Source organism: Sus scrofa, chromosome 13, assembly GCF_000003025.6.
Source record: "Sus scrofa isolate TJ Tabasco breed Duroc chromosome 13, Sscrofa11.1, whole genome shotgun sequence".
Lineage (NCBI taxonomy): Eukaryota > Metazoa > Chordata > Mammalia > Artiodactyla > Suidae > Sus > Sus scrofa.
Window position 1 is genome coordinate 173,972,561 of NC_010455.5, and position 9,738 is coordinate 173,982,298.

At 38.9% G+C, this 9,738-nt stretch overlaps 1 long non-coding RNA gene across 2 annotated transcripts in view; it reads left to right on the forward strand.

Annotated features, from left to right (window-relative positions):
* Positions 1-3,697, forward strand: part of LOC106505825 — a 32,407-nt gene extending 28,710 nt beyond the window's left edge. For both annotated transcript variants that reach the window (XR_002338001.1, XR_002337999.1), the window contains exon 6: positions 700-3,697. This is a non-coding gene — a long non-coding RNA (uncharacterized LOC106505825). The remainder of the gene's footprint in view (positions 1-699) is intronic.

The window sequence follows — 9,738 nt, forward strand, 5'->3', positions numbered from 1 at the left end:
AAGCTAAAGAGTTGCATAGACATCTTAAATATTAAAGCTATACAAACACCACTCTCAACACAAGATCACAACCATAAACATTTCAGAAAAGGTTATCTAAATGCTCTGTGTATTGTTATTTTCATATACGCTGACACCTCCATGTATGCAATAAAAAATGGGAAAACGCATTTAAACCATGATTAGTGTCTGCCCTTCTCTGCTATTCTATTAGCTTGTGTGGCCTCTATCCTCATATATCTGAGAGACTGAACACTTCAAAACAGTGCAAGTATGAAGGATATGATGGTGTGTTTATAGGCTGCACACACACAGACCCTCTTTTTTAAAAATCTGAGCCCATCCAAACCTTGTGGGAATTCTTGCTTCTCAAAAGATCTTACAGTACTTAATCTCTATTCATGTGAAACAAGAAACGGTGTCCTTCTCATTTTATTCCGAAGCCATCTTTAATGCCAAATGGATATGGGGGAAGTTGACATTTACTCAGAATTATTATTCAATCAAAGTTCTATTTTCTTCTTATGATGATTTCATTTGTCAGAGCAGTTTTAATGCAAAGCTTGTGATCAGGTTTTTTTTTTTTTCTCTTAAACAATTGGCGCTACCATCTGTGTCACCTGAGGCTCCTTTTTGTTGATTATTTTGCATGTAATATGACACGACGAAAACATAAATAACTTGAGCTTTGTTTTGCAGGCAGAGAACACTTCAGACACTTGCGTGGTGCCAGAATACCGATTCCGGAGAAGCTGAGGCAACATAATATTCTTCCCAGAAAAACATGCCACTTTTTTTTTTCATCCTCTCTTTAAAATTCTTTGTTTAGTTTGATTAGAGTTCCACATCAGAGGCATTTTCTAGGGCATGGGACCTGCCTGCTTGGGAACTCCCCACTGTGCTTATGTAAGCCCTGTTCACCCAGTCTGAGCTGCTGGAGCTCAGAACAACTCTAGGGCATTTTTGTTTTCTGTTTTATATCTCGTTTGTTCTTTCCCTTTGTTCTCGTTCATTCAGAGGAAGGTGTGTGCTAATGCCAACTTGTTAGAAGTGTACCCAGCAGGAGAAGGAAATGAGCTGTTTGGATTCTTTAAAATAGTTCTTGCTTATTTGCCCAGGGCTTTAGATTACAATTAGATGGTAGTCTTTCCATCGACATAAGGGGCTCACTCCTCAAAGAGCTTAGGTCAGAGATTTCAGTTGCTCAGTGAACACCAATAGACTTTGATGGTTTGCCCCAACTCTCTGGTAATTAGCTCATACCCCACCTCCCCTGCCTGGTAAAAATGTTTCTTGTCTCTTCTTTCTACACCAGGGCTATCTTCAAAAAAAAAATAGATACGTTGGAGATTGACTGACTCTGAAATTTTGTTTGGAAAATGCTGGATTCTGGCATGAGTTGTATTTCCTATCTTGCTTCTCTCTACTCTCTGGCCTTGCCTCTTGGAATAGGTTAAAAGCAAAAGGAAGTGCTGAGCTAAATTTATAATCTGGGAGTATTTTTTAAAGTTAAATTTTAGAATATAGCATCAGAAAAGGAGCGAAAATAAATGAACATCCTTGCAAAGCATTTGAAGAGCTAGTGTTTTGGACCAAAGCTCATGTTTAGCTTATTGTCCAATGCAACTTCCAGGTTTAGCCGCTTTTGATTGATGCCTTTTGTTTTTACATGTTTGTGCTCTCTCTGGAACACAAAGATAGTCTTCCAAGACACTGGAAAGCATTTCATGGTGATAGGAAGGGAACTCCTATAACATCTTCTTGTGCCAGATAAACCATCCTGAGCCATTTATTCTCCTACTTCAAACATTTTCCCTTCATATCCAGAAAAGAGCCCAATTTTAAGTAGCAGGACTTAGAACAAAGAACCAGTGGAGACAGGGATTATGATTTTCCACAGTTATTACTCAGAAAGGTTAAGTATGTTTTACTCAATTAAGCACAGATGAGCCCCTGTGCACCACTGGTTTGTAATAGCCCTAATTGATTCTGAGGCGAGATCTCTGGTCAGAGTCAAGCCAGATGTAAGCTTTGTTAGTGATGTTGATGGAATGACCCCAGGAAGCTTCATTTTTATGGCTTTGATATAAAAAAAAAGTCCAAGGAGCTTGCCCAGGCTTCTCTGCTTCCTTAATTATATTTTTGATAATTTATTTTACCAATTGACTTCTAGCCAGGCCAGGTTATGTTTGATCTTGATGAGGCTGCAGATTTGCAGGAGAGGAGGAAATGTCCTTGCTCATTATCTTCTAGTCTGGCTTTATCAGATCTGTTTTCTGGAAACTGTATGCAAATTCTGGTTCTTAGAGGTTTTCTCTAAAAAAATCACTCCTTCCTTTCTCTCCCTTCTTTTGAATCATTTCATTAGCGTAGGGTGAATAGTCTGTCTCCTGGCTTCTAATCACTGACGTGGAGATTTCACCATTAGCTGCTTATTCTGCTGTCTTAAGGATTCTCTTTCCAAGATGATTCAAAAACTAATATTGTTTTGTTAAAATGAGGCTTTAGGTAGAAGATTGGGTTAAAATCAAATTCCATTAGATATAGCAATCCAGTTAATTTAGAATTCTCTATTCTTAGAATTTTACTAATGAAATGTAGAAATATTTTGATACAGGTTTTTATTCCTGATAATATTTCCAGATTGGACTCAGCATCTAGCACCCTCTTCCTGTCTCCTTCTGGAAAGGAGACAGGAAGAGAAGGCAGAGAGTAAGCAAATGAGGCTAAGTTTTCTGTCATGAGGCAGAATGTGGACTTAAGTGATAAATAAAGTTTTATGTTTTTGTTTTTTTCTTCAGCACTGGAGTTTGTGGGCTCTAGGGCTCATATTTATGATAGGTTTTCTATTATATTCTGTTATAAATATTTGTTACAGGAGTTCAATCCTGTCGATTCACATAGGTATGCTCTCTTAGAATGCAAGTAACTCTGGGAAATGAAAAATATTAAGTCCTTCCTACCTCAATACCCTTCAAGATATAGTTCTTGCAGAGAAAAAAAAAAATGTTGGAATCCAGGACGTATTCAGTTTATGTGTGTAGTTACTGATGGGCAAAGATAAATAGTCTGTATATGTTTCTTTGGAGGAGAGGGTGTAGGTTCAGAGAGAGGGGAGGGATGTGGTCCTGAGAACACACTTTATGTATGAAAATTTCGACCTCCAGCTCAAGACTTTTCAGAGTTCTCTGTCACCTTTAGCAGCAGGTAATTCATATTCAATGGGTTTATGAATAAATATTTTATTCTGGTAAAGAGAAAGCCCACAGGCCCCAAAAGGTGTTAGTTGTGCTAAAACCTAAGATACCAAACCTAGATTTAATACCTAACCTAACTGCAGTTTAGACCTTCACCAAAAATGAAATCTTAATTAACCAGTCTGGCTTTTTCTGGTCGGCACCAATGAGATAATCTGCCCCATGGGACCTCTCCATGGCCCATAGGAAGAAGAGGCAATTTGAATGATAAAACCCTTGCTGTTCTCTACACCACCAACCAAAAAAAAAGATATCCTGCCCCCCTCCAAAAGTCACCCTTTCCCACCCCTTTTTCTTTTTTTGCTAACAGCTCCCTTGCCCCACCCTTCTTCCTATAAAATTCTTCCATGTGTACAATCCCTTGCATTGTCCCTTCAGTTGCTAGATGGACAGCTGCCCGATTCATGAATTGCTCAATAAAGCCAAGATCTTCAAACTTCCTCTGACGAATTTTGTTTTTTGATTTTTAAAATTTGGCCATCACAACCCTTACTGTGGTGGATTTTATGAACGTTGTCATTAGGGTAAAATGTCAGATTGTGCAGGTGTAAGGAGTTTGTGTCCATGTAGGGGAGGAGAAAAATATTTTTCCTGTCCCTATCTCTGGCAGTGCTTGTAAGTTAGACTGGCAAAAGACAGATTAACCACAGGAAAACAAGCACAAGTTTATTAGCATGTGTATCCTGCATTCCCATGGGAACACCCAATGATGAGCAGTCCAAAGAGAAGGTTAGAACTTGGGCCCATATACCATCCTAGAGTTTGGGGCTTCTGGGTCGGGGGTGGAGAGACAAGTTACAAGAAGTTACCAGGAAAAGTATGGTAAACAAGAATTGTTTAGTAAGATTTGTTATACAGATTTAACTTTTCTCTATTGATGAGTCCTTGACCTGCATCTGCTCATTCTCAAAACAACACGTATACCAAAGAGGCACAATTTGGGATGGCCTATTTTGGTAGCCTTCATTCTTCACTCCCTTCGCTTGCATTATTTAAGATGCTTTCAATTACAGGTTAAAGATAATGAAGCTCAAACTGTCTTAAAAACTAAAAGGAAATTAAAAGTTCATCTTCGTAAAAGGTATAATGCTAGATTTAATCCAATGACTCAACCTGGTCCTCAAGAAGACACTTTTGTTATATTTCTCTCCTTCATTTCTAATGTATTAGCACCTACTCTGTGGTTATTTCCCTCGGCACCACATGAAGGTTGTCAGCAGATTCCAGGGTCAAATGCCTACAATAGAAGAGAGAATCTTTGTCTTGGAATTCCCAGCAAAGTTCCAATGGGCTATTTAATTGGTCCAGAGCAACTTTCTGATTTCACACTAATTAGAGCAGCTTAGTTTATGGGCATGTCCTGTAAGCAATTTTTATGGGTAGGAAGTTCAATACACTGATGGGCTTCATTGAAGTCACATCCTCTAGTCCTGAATAATCCCAACCCAACATTCAGCTTCAATAAAAAACATGGACAAAGAATGGGGGTGGATGGCTCCTTTAAATATTAACTACATCTGTGACCTATGCCATGGCCATAGCAAAACCGAATCCTTTACCCACTGAGTGAGGCCAGGGATTGAACCCACATCCTCCTGGACACTATGTCAGGTTCTTAACCCAGTGAGCCAAAATGGAAACTTCAAGATTCCAGTTTTTAGAACCCTCTTTCTTATATTGAGCTTAAATCTACCTCCTTTTAAATTTCACCAAATCTTATTTTCCCTGGTGTTGCCATTTGAAACTACTTATAGCAAGAAATTCTTCTTTTATGTGACAGTCCCTAAAAATTTACACTATAACACTATCTTATTTTGGGGGTAGTACTTTAAAGTTTTCAAAAGTCCGCTATGTATACATATACATATTTGCTTTTTAGGGCCGCATCAGTGGCATATGGAAGTTTCCCAGGCTAGGGGTTGAATCTGAGCAGCAGCTGCCGGTCTATGCCACAGCCATAGCAAAAATCTAAGGTTGCAACCAATTACTATAAAGAATAAAGACTTCCTGTTTTCATACTATGTAAGTTGCTTTATGAAAATATATCTGAGATTCATTCCATGTTTTGGTTTGAGTGTTCCCAGTTTGCAAATGGTTTTTCTTGTATAGAAACAATAAGCTTTTACTAATTGCTATTTAAGTGATTCTTTGGTTTTACTTCTGTCTTTTATGAACTTTTGACAGGAACTCTGCTTGCTTTTGGGCTGGTAAGCAAGGTGGAACAGCAGGATAACCAGTTGGGGACCTTAGTATGTGTTTTGCAAGGCTAGGAGGGTGCACTCTAAGGAGAAGCCTGGTTGGGACATCAAGAGATAGACTCTCTGAGAAGTGAAGAGAATGAAGAGGAGGATGTTATGACTGACAGTGAAATGGATGGAGCACCTCTGACATCTGACCCCTGGTACAAAGGAAACCAAAGCCCTGTAACAGCAACCCCACCCAGCAGAAACCCCAATTCAGGAAATGTTCATGATGAGAGAATATATTCCTGCTGAGTTTATTGACACAGCTGCCAAGTTCTAGCAAAAGGCCAGGGGAAAGATCCAGGCATGGTTACTGCAACCATGAGATGTGTGGGTGATGGCATTTCTCTGACAAGGCAGGAGGCAGAAAAAATGAGCCGTATCACCCCACACTGCTCTCCAGAAGGCACTCGGGGGGTTTCAAAGTACTATTGGATTATTCTATCTTGCAGGGAAGTTTGGCCCTGAGCATGTGGGACCCTGGAAATCTGCAGAAGAAGCACAAAAAATTCTTAGGTGGTTGGAAATGAGGCCACTATGCCTGTAAAGGCCCTGTGTGTGCCACCTTCACTGCAGGAACGAAAGCTAATATACTCCAATTAGCACATAGCACCTGGTACAGAAAGCTGATATCATACTGAGCCCAGTTGTGGGACAAGATATTTATGATGTTGGACCATCCATTGCTAATCTTGGGGAAAGTGACAAATCCTGGGAATGGGTATGGGCTGTGGGAAAGGCCAAAGACAGAGAGGGAGCTCAAAATGTCAGAAGACTACCTCAATCAGCTGTAAAGTGTTGTAACAAAATTGGGAAGCAAATGTGGTTTGGCCTCATTGCTGTCAGGACCCCATCTGAGAAGATAGACCAACAACCCACGGCTTGGTTGACTGTCCTCAGGAAAGCCTTAAAACCTGAACACTAGCTCACACCTGTTCCACCTGCCCCTGTTGTCTCCAATGCCCCGCCAGCTCCAACAGAAGCCTCAGGAACACGTTCCTATTGGGGGCAGGTGACCCCATATTTGGGAATGCTGCTGGCCAAAATTGCCTACAGGTGAGGAGGTAATAGGCGGCTTCCTGCTGAGCTCATAGTTCCCCTGGCTCCCCGCAGTATACACAGCGCTCCTCCAGGTAGAGCCTTTCAGGAAGGAAGAATATATCATGGTAAGAACTTCTCTTCCTTTCCCAGGCTGAGTTGAGATGTTCTGTCCACTGTGCCCACAGTAGGAGCTGATTCAGAGACACAGCCTTGAGAGAATAAGATGTTATTGAGACCATCTGGACTGAATCGATGACTAAGCCTAGCTAAAGCCTCTGTATATCCTCATAAGATTCTGGTGGGCAGCTGCAGAAATCTACCATTTTTGCTGCTGCCCAAGACAAGCCTCGTTAAGTTCCCTTGCTTATTAAAACCACCGCCTACCAAGCTGGAGTGGTCCTCTCTTTCTTTGGCCTCTTCTTGCCCTTTGTGTATGGGGGCCAATTTCAGATTTCACCCTGAAAATTCGCTAGGTTTCAGACGAAAATGGTTGATTACAGTTCCCATTTGGTTAGTGGATAGTTTCCAGGAAAGGCTGTTGGGAAGACAGGCACACAATTATCTCCTACATCAATCCAATTTTATGGATGAGGAAACTGAGATGTACAGATATCAGGCAATTTATCCAAGACAGTATGTCTAGCAATTGACAGGTCAAGAACTTCAGGCCTTTTGACATCATGGCTTTTTAAAAAATCTTTCCCCAGAGTCTTTTCCTTTCTAACTTGTATTATTCCAGTTTTTAGCTGAAATCCACATATAACATTTCAATTACCTTCTTCTGCAAGAGTTTAATTTACGAATATTTCGGAACTCAGAATTTAACAAAATTATATTACGCAGTAAAGAAAACCAAGGAGAAACCATAAAAATACTCCCCTTAAAGTTGTTATTATAATGCTATTACTCAGTTAACTCACAGTAGTCATTTTGGACATCTCTGCAATAATCTAAAACCTCATATATTTTTCACCTGAAAAGATCTGTTAGGTGTGGCTCGCTAATCTTCTGTTTAAAAGATAAATCTCTGATATTTCATGTTTTAAGTTTGACCCACTTTTTCTTTCAGTTTCTCAAAAAAAATCTGAAAACCTTATTCTGTCAATCACTATATCAGTAACATTTTTATGAACGCAGACATCTGGATATGTGATCCCGATGAATCTTTATGTGCTTCTGGGTGTGTAATTCTACCCAGATATTGCCATCAATAATTTAAGTTTCCTGTGTAAAACTGGAGTAATTCTGAAAAATGCTGTTTCCCTCCTATCCTGTAACTCTGATTCCACCCTTTGGAGAAGAATAAGAGAATTTACTGAAATATATGAATCAGAAAACTGGGGTTTGACTCTATTTTTTAAGACTCCTTTGGCTCCTGATGAAACCATACACAAGCTGGTTTGGTAAAAACGTGACGTTATTAGTTTATTTAAATGTAACATCTTGGGGCAGGACTGACTTGAGGGTGCGATTGGATCTATGGGCTCAATGACATCCTCACTGCATGTCTTCACCTGCTCTGCTTCTCTCTGTGAATTGGCTTAATCCTCAGGCAGGTGTTCTCCATGCTGCAGGACTTTAGGAGCCCCTAGTGGAAATCATTTGCATTTTTCGCCATCCAAAATTAAGAGGAAAATCCATACTCACCTAAAAAGCATTTTCAGAGCAATCTCAAGGTTTTTGTTGAAAACAAGGAGGTCTATTGCTTGAAAAGAATGCGACACTGAGTTGTAGGGGTTTTGTGAAAGGGCACCCAGCTTGCGATGAGGAGAGCTGAGTTCAAGCCAGGCTCCTCCTCCATACCTCATTTCAGTTTTACATACACAATCTAGATCAATATTTTATGAGCAATGCAAATTCTCGATTTTCGTGTTTCTTGGATGATGCATGTATGTATCCTCCCAAAACTCGTTTACACTTAAAATTGTTAATGAAAGAAAATTTTATTTTATTCATTTTAGTTCTTTTTACGTTATGTTCACACAGTTTTCACTGTATTTAAGTCTCCTAAGTTAAATGTACTATTCTATTTATTGTCCAAAAATAATAATGTACTTGGATCTTATAAGAAGGTATATCTGGCGTCTCATATTTTAAAAGCTAATATTTACATAAATAAGAATTAAAAAACTAGCTGCTTGACCTACTTCCAAAATGATTTTTTATCTTCAAAATAAAGCTACAAAAATATTATCTTATCAAATACACAAAACATATTTGTTAAGATTATGTTGGTTTCAAGTGTTCAAATGCAAATTGAATAAGCTGAAGCAAAGTGGGAACTTAATGACTGGCTTCTAGGCTGTCTCATAGACTAGCAGGATTGGAAAATAGCTTAAGCTCACCACCAACTGGAACCAGGCCCTTAATGCCCTCAGAACTCTCCCATTCCGTCTCTTCCAATCTAAAGCAAAAGTGCTTGCCTCTAACTCATCAACTTTATATCTATCTAGCTTCAGCCAGTGGAGAGAGATTTTCCCATTTTTCTAGTTTTATAATCTTTAGAGAAATATTCTTATTTGTTCACCTTGTACCAGGAACCTATTCTAGTGACCAGAAGTTGGAATTTGAAAAGAATGTGGTCCCAGATTTTGTCAGATGCTTAGGTCAGATGTCCAGTTATTGTCAGTAGCCAATATTACATCATGCTGAATATTGTTCCTACAGTTTGTATAAGTATGGGAGGAGCTACCTTTCAGAAAGGGGTCTACAATATCCAGCACACTAAGCAACAGATTTTTCTCATAGCCAGTTATATCAAGATGTTAGTTCAAGTTCTCACTGAAAATCTCATGTATGTATCCTATATATATGCATCCTAGTTATACCTGGATTTCATATTTCAGCAATCTTGCTAATAATATTATATTCAAAGTAGACTTGTCCTTTTCAATGCCACTTTATATATGTTAATTGTCAGCTCTCTTTATAATTTTATTTCTGTTCATCCCATGACAACTCGAATATAGCTGACATTAAAAATGAATATTTTTAACTTTGCTAAAGGAATAACAGTGATTGCAGAGTTAAACAGACATGAATGATATATCACAAAAAGATGCATGCTCTTGAAATTTGTTCTTTTAGATATTTGTTTTGTAAAGGGCATGTGTGAGATTCTAATGGCGACCATACACATATTTGGTACCTTACATTTCTCAGAGGACTTTTTTTTTTTTTTTTTTACAAATTATTCT